Source organism: Adiantum capillus-veneris, chromosome 5 (genome assembly GCF_014529385.1).
Source record: "Adiantum capillus-veneris isolate H3 chromosome 5, ASM1452938v2, whole genome shotgun sequence".
Taxonomy (NCBI): Eukaryota; Viridiplantae; Streptophyta; class Polypodiopsida; order Polypodiales; family Pteridaceae; genus Adiantum; species Adiantum capillus-veneris.
This window is the reverse complement of record NC_140935.1, coordinates 126784679-126795241: the sequence shown is the minus strand read 5'-3', so window position 1 is coordinate 126795241 and position 10563 is coordinate 126784679.

Genomic DNA, 10563 nt, shown 5'->3' with positions numbered 1-10563 from the left:
GTTGAACAGGGATATACTACCACGGAAAGAGAAGCTATTGGAATGGTTTTCAGTGCCACCAAGTTTCAACATTACTTATTGGGAAAATTATTTCATTTCTATGTGCATCATCAGGCACTACTATTTTTTATCGACAAAGTTATTATCCAAGGAAGATTAATAAGATGGATGATGTTCTTGATGGAGTTTGAGTTCCACATATTCCACAAGCCTGGTAAATCTCATTGTGGTGTTGATTTTCTTTTCAGAAGTATTGAAGGCTACTCTAAAATATCCTTGAGGGATGAGCCAGTAGATGCAGAGCTGTTTCAAGTGACAGCTGAGGAAAATTCAGATCCTAAATGGTATGATGTATATCAGTTCCTTTCATGAGGAGGATTCTTAGACCATTGGACTCATATCAGAAGAAAGAACTGATCATTAAGAGTTTGAAGTTCACCATAATAGGAGGATTGTTGTATAGATTGGGCATAGATGGTGTTCTTCAAAGGTGTGTGTCAATGGAAGGGAATGCAAGTCATCTCTGAAGCACACGATGGGGATTCTGGAGAACACTTCTCCACTGATGTATATCAGTTCCTTTGACGAGGAGGATTCTTAGACAATTGGACTCATATCAGAAGAAAGAACTGATCATTAAGAGTTTGAAGTTCACCATAATAGGAGGATTGTTGTATAGATTGGGCATAGATGGTGTTGTTCGAAGGTGTGTGTCAATGGAAGGGAATGCAAGTCATCTCTGAAGCACACGATGGGGATTCTGGAGGACACTTCTCCACTGATATCACTTATAAGAAGATTATGCAAGCCGGATTATGGTGGCAAACCCTTATAGCAGATGTCTAAAGTTTCTGCGACCAAGAGAACTAAGAAGTGAGAATCTAAAAGACAAGCAGCCCGATTATAAAGTAATGGGTCTATTTATAGCCTCTAGAATTTATTGTAGTAATTGTCGTGGTAATTACAAATGTGTGACCAATCCATTATCCGGATTCCAAGAGATAGTTTCTACCACCTGGAGCCATCTTTGCCTTCTACATCCTTTCCTCCTTTCTTGAATTTTGGTATTACTCCAAAAATTTTGAAAAATCCGCCGCCTGATCTTGAAATGGTGTTGAGGAATCCGTCTGGGTTTCTGGTTGAGTGCCAAACCCTAAACCCTGAACCCATTTGTCTGTTTGATGAGTTGGCCAATGTTTCTCATGATAGTACCACTCTGCAGCTGCTAGCTCTACTGGTATTGCTAGCTTTATGCCATATTTCATGCTTGTTGAGTGCTTGACACCCCTATAATTGTAATTCCAAGGGTGTCTAGCCAAAGAAATTCCAACACCTCACTGGGAAAAGCCACCGTCTGATTCTAAGATGGAACTACCAAGTATACTTCCATTGAACCCGCTTCCTCTTGCCATTAGTAACGATTACAAAAGTGGAGTTATAGGCGAAGAGATCGTAGCTCAGGAACTGCTTAGGAAGATAAAACTTCCCATCTTTGTGGCCATCCTGATTCTCTGATAGGTATATCTCAATAGAGGGAGACTATGTCTCTGTAAAACTATAAAGCTCCTAAGAAGCTGATTAGAGAGAGACTACCTCTTTGTAAAACTGTGAACCTCCGCTTCAAATGTGAGATCTTCTTTTGAAGTGCAGGTCTATTTAGTATGCAAACTCACGCGTGCTCTACATATTTACAATTGCGTTCATAATTTTGGCTACACTGAATCAAAAACTTACATTGTTTGCATTGAGCTTTGATTAACTTTGCAATAAGCAGCTTTTGCTCAGCCTCACCTTGCACTAAGGCAATTGCTCACAAACTCCACTCGCTCAGCTCTGTGTTTGTTGAGGCGGCGCAGAAAATGAGCAGCACTAGAGTTGCTGGTCCAGCTTTCCTCGCGAGCTTCTTAGAGATGTTTTGCAAAGAGTGCAAGCACATGGGATTCTGAAGTAAGATTGCATGGGATTCTAAAGTAATCCCACAGGCATCGTTCACCCGCTGTTCTCAAGCTCGCTAGTTGTCTGGATGACCATGCTACTTTTTCTCAACCTTAATCACAAAAATCTTAGGTATTTAGAGGCCGGTGAAGCAAGCATTTAATGATCCCTTCTCAGCTCATTCAACCGGCAATAGAGGGTGAGCACATTCGCTCAATAGTGCCCAGATTTTTAAATCAATTTTTGGGAAATTGCTATCCCATGTCAACGAGCAAGCTTGATTGTCGCACAACTCGAGTGCTGCAAATATTTTTTAATTTCAGATTCTTCCCAATATTTATCCATTAAAAGCAAGGTCTGAAAATTTTGGGGGCGGGGGAGGGGGGGGGGGGTTCTAGAGCCCCCTAATCATCCACATTTGCGTGGACAATGAGGAGGCTCCAGCCTCAAGGTTTGATTTTTTTTTATTTTAAAGAGGGTCTAGAGCCCCTGATTATCGGCATGCTTGAAAATTTGGAAAAAAAATTGCAGACCATTGGGGGGATCTAGTCCCCCCTTTTTAACTTGCAGACCTTCACCTGTAGAGAGCTTGTTGGACAATTAAGTTTAGTTTTTGTTTCATATCAAGATGATTAAGAGAAATGGCCATGCCACCACCTCATGGCACAACTCAAAAGTTTAAGATTAACTCATTCGACCATGAAAATCAAGGTTCAAAAATTTTAAATAAAAGAGGGGACTAGAGCCCCCCGATCATCTGTGCGCGCACATATGATCGGGGATCTTGGTCCCCGCTTTTTTTCAAAATTTTAGAGCTTCGCTATAGAGATCATCATGGGAATTTAAGTTTAACTTTTGTTTGATATGAAGATGATTAAGGGAAATGGACATGTCACCACCACCAACACCACCACCACCCCCCCTTCCCCCCTTCCTTGGCAAAGCTGAAACCACTAAGGTTAACTCATTTCGCCACGGTCACTTGAGTTCAAACAATTAAGCTTAACTCATTTGGCCATGCCACCTAAAAGCTTAAAGGCCAGAGTTAGAGGCATAAATCCATATATGTCTTAGGGATTTGTATCTACTAACATAATATGGCGGAGCACAACCCTTTACACGTGTCTCTCTCTGCGAGATGAAGGCTAAACGTCAAGTGAGATGAAGGGGAGCGGAAGAGAGAGAGAGAGAGAGAGAGAGAGAGAGAGAGAGAGGGAGGGAGGCCGCCGAAGACGGCCGGGAGTACTCGTACCTTTGATGGCGCCAAGCTACATGCATTCTTGAACGAGCTAACCAAATCGATATGAAGAAATTTCATAAAGTAAAGGAGCCAAAGGAAAACCTTGTCTCATTGATCTTCTCAAGAGGATAAACCATGAAACTTCACCATTAATTGAAACTTTTATCATAAAAATTACCAAATAAAATATTCACAAATCTAGAAAACCTTTTGTCAAGGCCCATATCTACCAAAGACTACAAAAAGCATTCCCATTCCATTCTATCCTAGGATTTAAGTTAGATAATTAAAGGCCTCAAGTTGGCAAGATCCTCTTCCCCCCCCCCCCCCCCCCCCCCCTTTTTCATGAATCAGCTTAATGAGCCCAATATTGATGTTGGTAGAGAGACTTTCCACTCTAACAACTTCAAATGTAAGGGACCACAAACTCCTCATAGTGCAGGAAGAATTCATTGGACAAGCCATAAAACCTTGGTGTTTTGTGTGGCTTAAGTTTACCCTTCAACAAAAATTTGATATTGCATTGGTAAGATCTAGATTTCTTGAAGGGGGAGCAGAGAAAAAATTAATAAAAAGATCACGTGAGATCAAAGTTCTCTTTGTAGTGCTTGGCCAAAGTCCCATTTTGGTTTCTAAGGTAAGGCGATTTTTTAATGTATATATTGTCACATCCTCCCCACATAAGCTTGCCTCACGGTTTCCTTCTTGCCATAGGCTAACGAACCCAATTCTTGGCGACCAGAGAAGGTTCAGGGAAATGAATGAGAAGGCGGACATTTTACTGCTTGTACTGTGTACGTTACAGTTTGGTGGAGTTGACGGGCACGTCTTTTCTTGCACAGTAGCACTGTAGTTTCTCTCACCTAGCACGCAACTTTCTTGTCTTACCGTGAGTCGCCCCAACTCCCCCAGGCATCCATCCTCTCCCCACTATGAAGACGCCCCAATGCACCCTGAGTTTTCTGAACCATCACAGCCCACCCATTTCGAGCACATATTCACTGCCATATCTTCAATGCTTATGCAGATTAACACTACAAACCAACACCTCGTTGGTTTGTTAACACAGAAATAAGTACACAACACACGCTCTGACAGCAAGGTTCGCCCAAAGACCTTTTCTGGGTTCCCTACTGAAGATATTCTGACATGGCTGGACCACTTTGAGAACGTGGCAGAATATCACAACTGGGATGTGGAGCAGAAAGCCTTAGAAGTCCGCACCTTACTCGAGGGCATCGCAGCAACATGGTTTGTACAGCAAACTGATCAGGTGAAATATTCTTGGCCCCTCATTAAACAACTCTTGGTTCAGATTTTCGCCCAACAGAACATCACACAAAGTGCTTTGCAACAATTGCACCAATTAAAAAAAGGGTTTTGAAGAGCCCGTGGCCCAATTTGCCGTCAAATTCAACCAATTAATTCTTAGGGCAGATCCTACCATGTCGGAAGACATGAAGCTATACTTCCTCTGGCCACGACTCCAGGGACACCTCTCCCGTAGAGTTTGGGACTAGGGCCCCACATCTTACCATGAAGCCATCCTGATCGCCCAGAGGATAGAAGCTAGTGCACAAACAGCTACTCACACTGCTTTTATTCCTCCTCCCACAACCACACAGAATCGTCCTCTCCTCGACACGCCGCTGTTACCCACACCAATGGACATTGATGTTCAAAATGCCCAATACGGCAATCGTCGTCGTTTACCAGATAGAGATGCTCAAGGCCGTCCTAGGTGTTATGGATGCAACGGGTATGGTAACATTCAAAGACATTGTAGGAGAAGTCGTCCTCACACTCAATTTCAAAATGCGCAGGTCGCGTTAGCTCAGACGGCTCATGTGGCTGTACTCCCGGAAAACATCTAAGCGAATGGTTGCTAGAAGACACCCATTCGCATCTCATTGCATCAGCATCATCTTCCAACCGACTGGTCTGCACCACCGCCCTCCACACAGATGGAATTCACTTGGAAGCTCTCCTAGATTCTGGTAGTTCCATTTCCTCCATCAGTACTCAAACGGTTTCCTCCCTCAATCTCCCTTTGTTTCCCGCACCTCCAATAACCGTTCTTTTTGGCGACCATCAGAAATTGTACCAATCTAGTCACATGGTAACACTGACTTTCACAATTAGCAATAAAACTTTCACTCATAACTTTTATGTCCTCCCTCATCAGCTTTTCAAACTCACTTTAGGATGTGATTGGTTAGTACACAACCAGGCTAGGTTAGATTTCTCCTCTCAATCTTTGGTCTTCCCTAACAGTTTGCCCATCCCCTTTCTACAAATGACAACTGTTCCGTCACACTTCAACAATGCACAATTTATAGAAGAAGACACACATAGACGCACTCAACAACTCCAAACCCTCTTAAGCAAGTTCCCTCCTCTCTTCCGGATATCAGTCGCTACCTCTCAGGTTAACTTGCCTATTTCACATTCCATCCACACTATCGAAAACCAGCCGGTCCAAATGCCTAGGCGGCGTAGGTCCCCCAAAGAAATCCAGATCATCCAAGACGCAGTCAAGGACATGCTGAAGAAAGGTGTCATTGTCCCTTCCTCTAGTTCCTGGTCTTCAGAACCCCATATGGTGAAGAAAGATGATGGCAGTTACAGATTTTGCATTGATTTTAGGCCTTTGAATTCTATCACAGAGCACGATGTTTATCCCCTACCTCGTCTGGATGATCTCTTAGATGAACTTGGCGAATCAAAGTACTTCACATCCTTAGATTTAGCATCGGGTTACTGGCAGATCCCTTTAAATCCTCAACACACCCACAAGACCGCGTTTAGAACCCCCAGGGGTCTTTTTCAATTTACTCGCATGCCTTTCGGCCTCAGTGACGCAGGGAGCACGTTCCATAGAATGGCCAACAACATATTTGAAGTTTTGATTCAAAGGAAAGTCTTGGTAGTATATCTGGATGACATTCTGATTGTCATAAAATCTAATATCTAACCAACCCAAATGATTTTCTCATATTAAATTGATCACTTAATGTGGGAGAATAAATGGGAACAAGTGTTAAGATATAGATATGTGCTTATAGATCTATCTCAACACGGGGCCAATAGTAAAGGGGCCCAAATGGGAGATGGTCTATCAAGAGCAAGTCTAACCAATGGAGCATAAGACCTTAGGGTTAGCTTCATTGAAGACCTCCAATAATGTGTGTAAAAGTCCTTTGACCTTAGGTAAGCTAGGGTTGAGCTTGAGGTGGAAACCCGGCCCAAGCTCGAGGTGCTTGACCTGCTTCAGGTGCTTGTCGTGCTTGAGGTGTTTGTCCTTCTTGAGGTGCTTGAGGTGCTTGACTTACTCCATGCTTGAGGTGCTTGACTTGCTACATGATTAAGGTGCTTGAGGTGCCTTGAGATGCTTGCCTGAGATGCTTGTGGGAACACCCCCTAGTCCAAGTGCTTTGTCATGCTTGATGACTAAGGTGCTTGAGCTCCTAAAGTCAAAAGCATCCCTACAAGATGGGGGGCGAGCCCTTTTCCTAGGGATTAGAGAGAGAACACACACTCACACTCACAAGGGAAGCCCCAGCTTGAAGAGGCAGCAAGGACACATGTCAGGTCCCTACCCATGTTACCTTCATGTGTTGCTTGAAGCCTATTGGCTAGGCTTCAAAGGGGTCCTATGATAAATTACTTGAATTATCTAATTGTTTTTGCATTTATCAAGTCCTCTCTCTCAAAGGGGAAAGGGGGACACTTGTCCCAAGGCTACCCATGTTGCTTGTAATGGCTTCTTCTTGTGATTGGCTAGGCCTGGAGGGGTCCAATGAGCTTCAAGCATGAGCTACAAGGGGGGGTCGACCCAAGAAAGCTAGGGGGGTGCTTAGGGGGTATACTCACCCACACACACTCACAAACACTCTCATTGTGTACTATGATTCTTCACGAGGTGTTCTAGGCCAAGAAGGCTCCGAAATGGGCCAATTGGGTCAGAAGATAAAGGTCTAAGAAGTGTTGAGTTGGTGCTCTAGAATGTGGTCTTTGAGATGATGTACGAGCGGGTCTAGACGACTCCTCAAACGGAGCCACGGTGTGAAAGTTATGGCAGTTTAAAGTTGGAGTGGTTTGTAGATCCCCGATGGATAGGAAAGGCAGTGATGACAGGTGGCTAGAGCCGGTGTGAGTAGATAAACGAGAAGTGATTGAGTTATGGAGCATGTCGGTCTTGCTGAATCAAAACGCTACCAAATAGTGTAGGTTGCAATCCCAAGCAAAAATCTGCAGCATCGCATCTCAAAACGCATTTAAGTAGTGCATCGAAGCAAGCTAATCACAGCTCACAAGCTTGTAAGCTTGTCAATGAAGGCATATCAAGAAGCTGCAAGTAAGGAAGTTTTTGGAAAGGAGTGGTTTTTATGACCTTTGCAAACTTTTGCTAGCATTTCAAAATGCTACTGCAAATTGACAGTTTTTGGGTCAGCTTAATGGCATCCAACGACTGGAAGTTCACATGCTCTTACAACATATCAAAGCACTCCTACAACATAGAGGATCGCAGAATTGATTATCAAAATTTGGATAGTGATGCCAAAGAAGAGCAAAGAGTGACTCCAATACTAAAGCTGATCTGAAAAGAAAGCTAGTGTTGACTTTTTCGATGACTTGCTTCGAGCACTCGGTACATAAAAAACACGAGAGTACAAAAATTGTTTACCCTATTAATTTTCATAACTTTGTTCAAGGTTCCTCTTTGTCAAGACAATTCTATATTTTCTATCAAAAGACTTATTTTAGCATGTTAGTTTTTAGTTATAGCCATGTCAAATATATTGTACGCGTTATAGACACTATAGACGCTGCCACATACAAAGTGGTAAGACCTCCTAAAACTCATATGTTCTCAGCCTATTGTCCTTCTCATGAGGTTATTGGGAACACCTTAAGCCCAAGGTTGGGAGGTAAACCAAAAACTCCGCATGTTGGTAGCTATTTTGAACTACACCCCATTTTTTCGAGGGGGTTTCACTGTCATAGCACTAGGTTATGGGTGTATCAAAACCCTTGGTTGTGAGAGAACCTAAAACTCACGGATGGCGAGTATACCAAAAATCGAGGTATCATGAGAGTGGTTTGTCTAGTTCGGGCTTGAGGGGAGGATTGTTAGGCTTTCAAGCCCTCTACCCGTGGGAACAAACTTTATAGCATGCAGGCAAGGGTAGTTTACTAGAGTTTTTGCATGGAAACTCCTCTTTTATATATGTAACATTTTTCAACTCAATTAACACACAAGCGTGTCGTTTGTTATTGTGTAGAATCCTGCTCTCTCTCTCTCTCTCTCTCTCTCTCTCTCTCTCTCTCTCTCTCTCTCTCTCTCTCCTTTATCCTTGCTCTGCTTGCTCCTTCTTGTCACCATGTCTCCACGTTATCACCCACCATAGCCGTGCACCCCTTTCACCAATAGTGTGCAGATGCCCAAAATGAGAGAGGACCCTCTATAATAGTCATTTTGAATGCTTTTTAGCCAAGGCTTTTTGGGAGCCGGCTGCAAAGATCCACGAGAGTGTGAGTGAGTTTTTTGGTGGGCTTCTTTGTGCAGAGGTGTGTGCTTGCAAAGCCCAAAGTGTGATTTTTTTGCTCGACGACCATGTAGGTGCACCGTTTGATGTAATTGAGTTGTGTATGGTGTTTGTAAGCATGGTGAAGCTTCCATGATGTTTCTTGAGCGTCATTTCCTCCCTACCTCCTTCTCTACTTATTTTGCTTTTGTGTGCAGTGCTGGTGTGGATGTGTGTGCCCCTCGGGCCCTTTTTTGTGTGCAGAATGGAAGTGAGAGAGTGTTTTTGTGTGCGGCAGTGGCAGCGGAGTGTGGTTTGAAACGAGCTGTGAAATGCATGGGTAGCCAATTTTGGTGAGCATGTTTGTGCATTGGTGTGTGTGTGTGTGTGCAGGCGGTGGTCTGCTAGGTGAATTGTGTATTTTATGGTTTTTTTTTAGAGGATAGGGGTGCTACAAATGCCCTCAGCTAAAGAGAGGCCTTGTGTTGTGTGATGGGTGTGTTCCCTCATTTCCCCTCTCTAACACGGCACGCTCCATTGTGGAGTAGGAAGAATTGAATGTGATAGGATATTTTGAGGAGACTAATGAAATGCGTGCTCTATTGGATCCATCGATCTGTCATTTACTTTGATGACATAACCAATGTGTTAGGGAGCCTCATGAAGGCATGAGAGGTTCTTGATGGCCTTCTTGTATTGAATGTGGTACCTCCACGAAAGCACGAGAAGCTCTTAATAGGATTCCTTTGTAGAATGGCACCACTTTGGTTGTGTTGATTGCAGGATATACACAGTCTGGCTATGGCATCACTTCAATGCATTGATTGTAGGTTATACACACTCGGATGTAAAAGGAACATTATGCAAGACATTTTCTCAATGGCGCTTTTCTCAATATGTATGCCAAATGTGGTGCCCTCCCCAAAGCATGAAAAATTCTTGATGGGCGTCCTCTCTAAGATGCCATCCCCTATAATGAAGAGTCTCTAGGAAGCTCTAGGCTGTTGTAACCACATGCAAAGGGAAGGCCTTTCTCCAAGTGTATCTAACTTTGCTTGCACCTTGAGCAGCTATGGATCTATGCAAGACCTTCACATGGGTGAGAGAATTCATGATGTTAGAGTCTATTGGAGAAAGATGTCATGTTTGGTGATGCTTTTGGTTCATATGTATGCCAAATGTGATACCCTTACAAAAGCATAAAAAGTTCTTGGGATGCCATCTCTCTTGGAGCGCATTTATTGCAGGATAAGCCCAACATGGCTTTATCTTATTGGAGAAACATGTTGTACTTGGTAGTCCTTTGGTTTATATGTATATCAAATGTAGTGCCCTTACAAAAGCACAAAAAGTTATTGATGAGCTTTTTATCCAAAATGTGATCTCTTGGACCATAATGATGGCCGAATATGCCCAACATGGCTGTGGTATCCCGGGAATCTATCGGTTGTTTTAACCAAATGCAATCACCAATGATAGCACCTTGCGGGACTATCCAAGAAACATGTTGGTTATGGCATGTTGTTGTTCATTGGATGCAAAGGGAAGGCCTCTCTCTAGATGAAATCACCTATGCTTGCACCTTAGATGTATGTGGATGTGCTTTGTTCTATTGCTTAATGTGGTGTCCTCCTAAAGCACAAAAAGTCCTTGATGGAGTAGGGAATGGTCTCTGAGGGACCATTCCTAGCAATGCTTGCGACTAAGCTAGCGATGGAGAAGCCCCAAAGACATGGAAAACTCTACGAGTTTCCATCATGAAGCAATTTCTTCCAAGTGATACTAAAGATAAAGTTCTTACCGAATGGCGCGGCTTGAAGCTTCTCTCTCATGAGTCTATCAACAAGTATGTAGACAAGT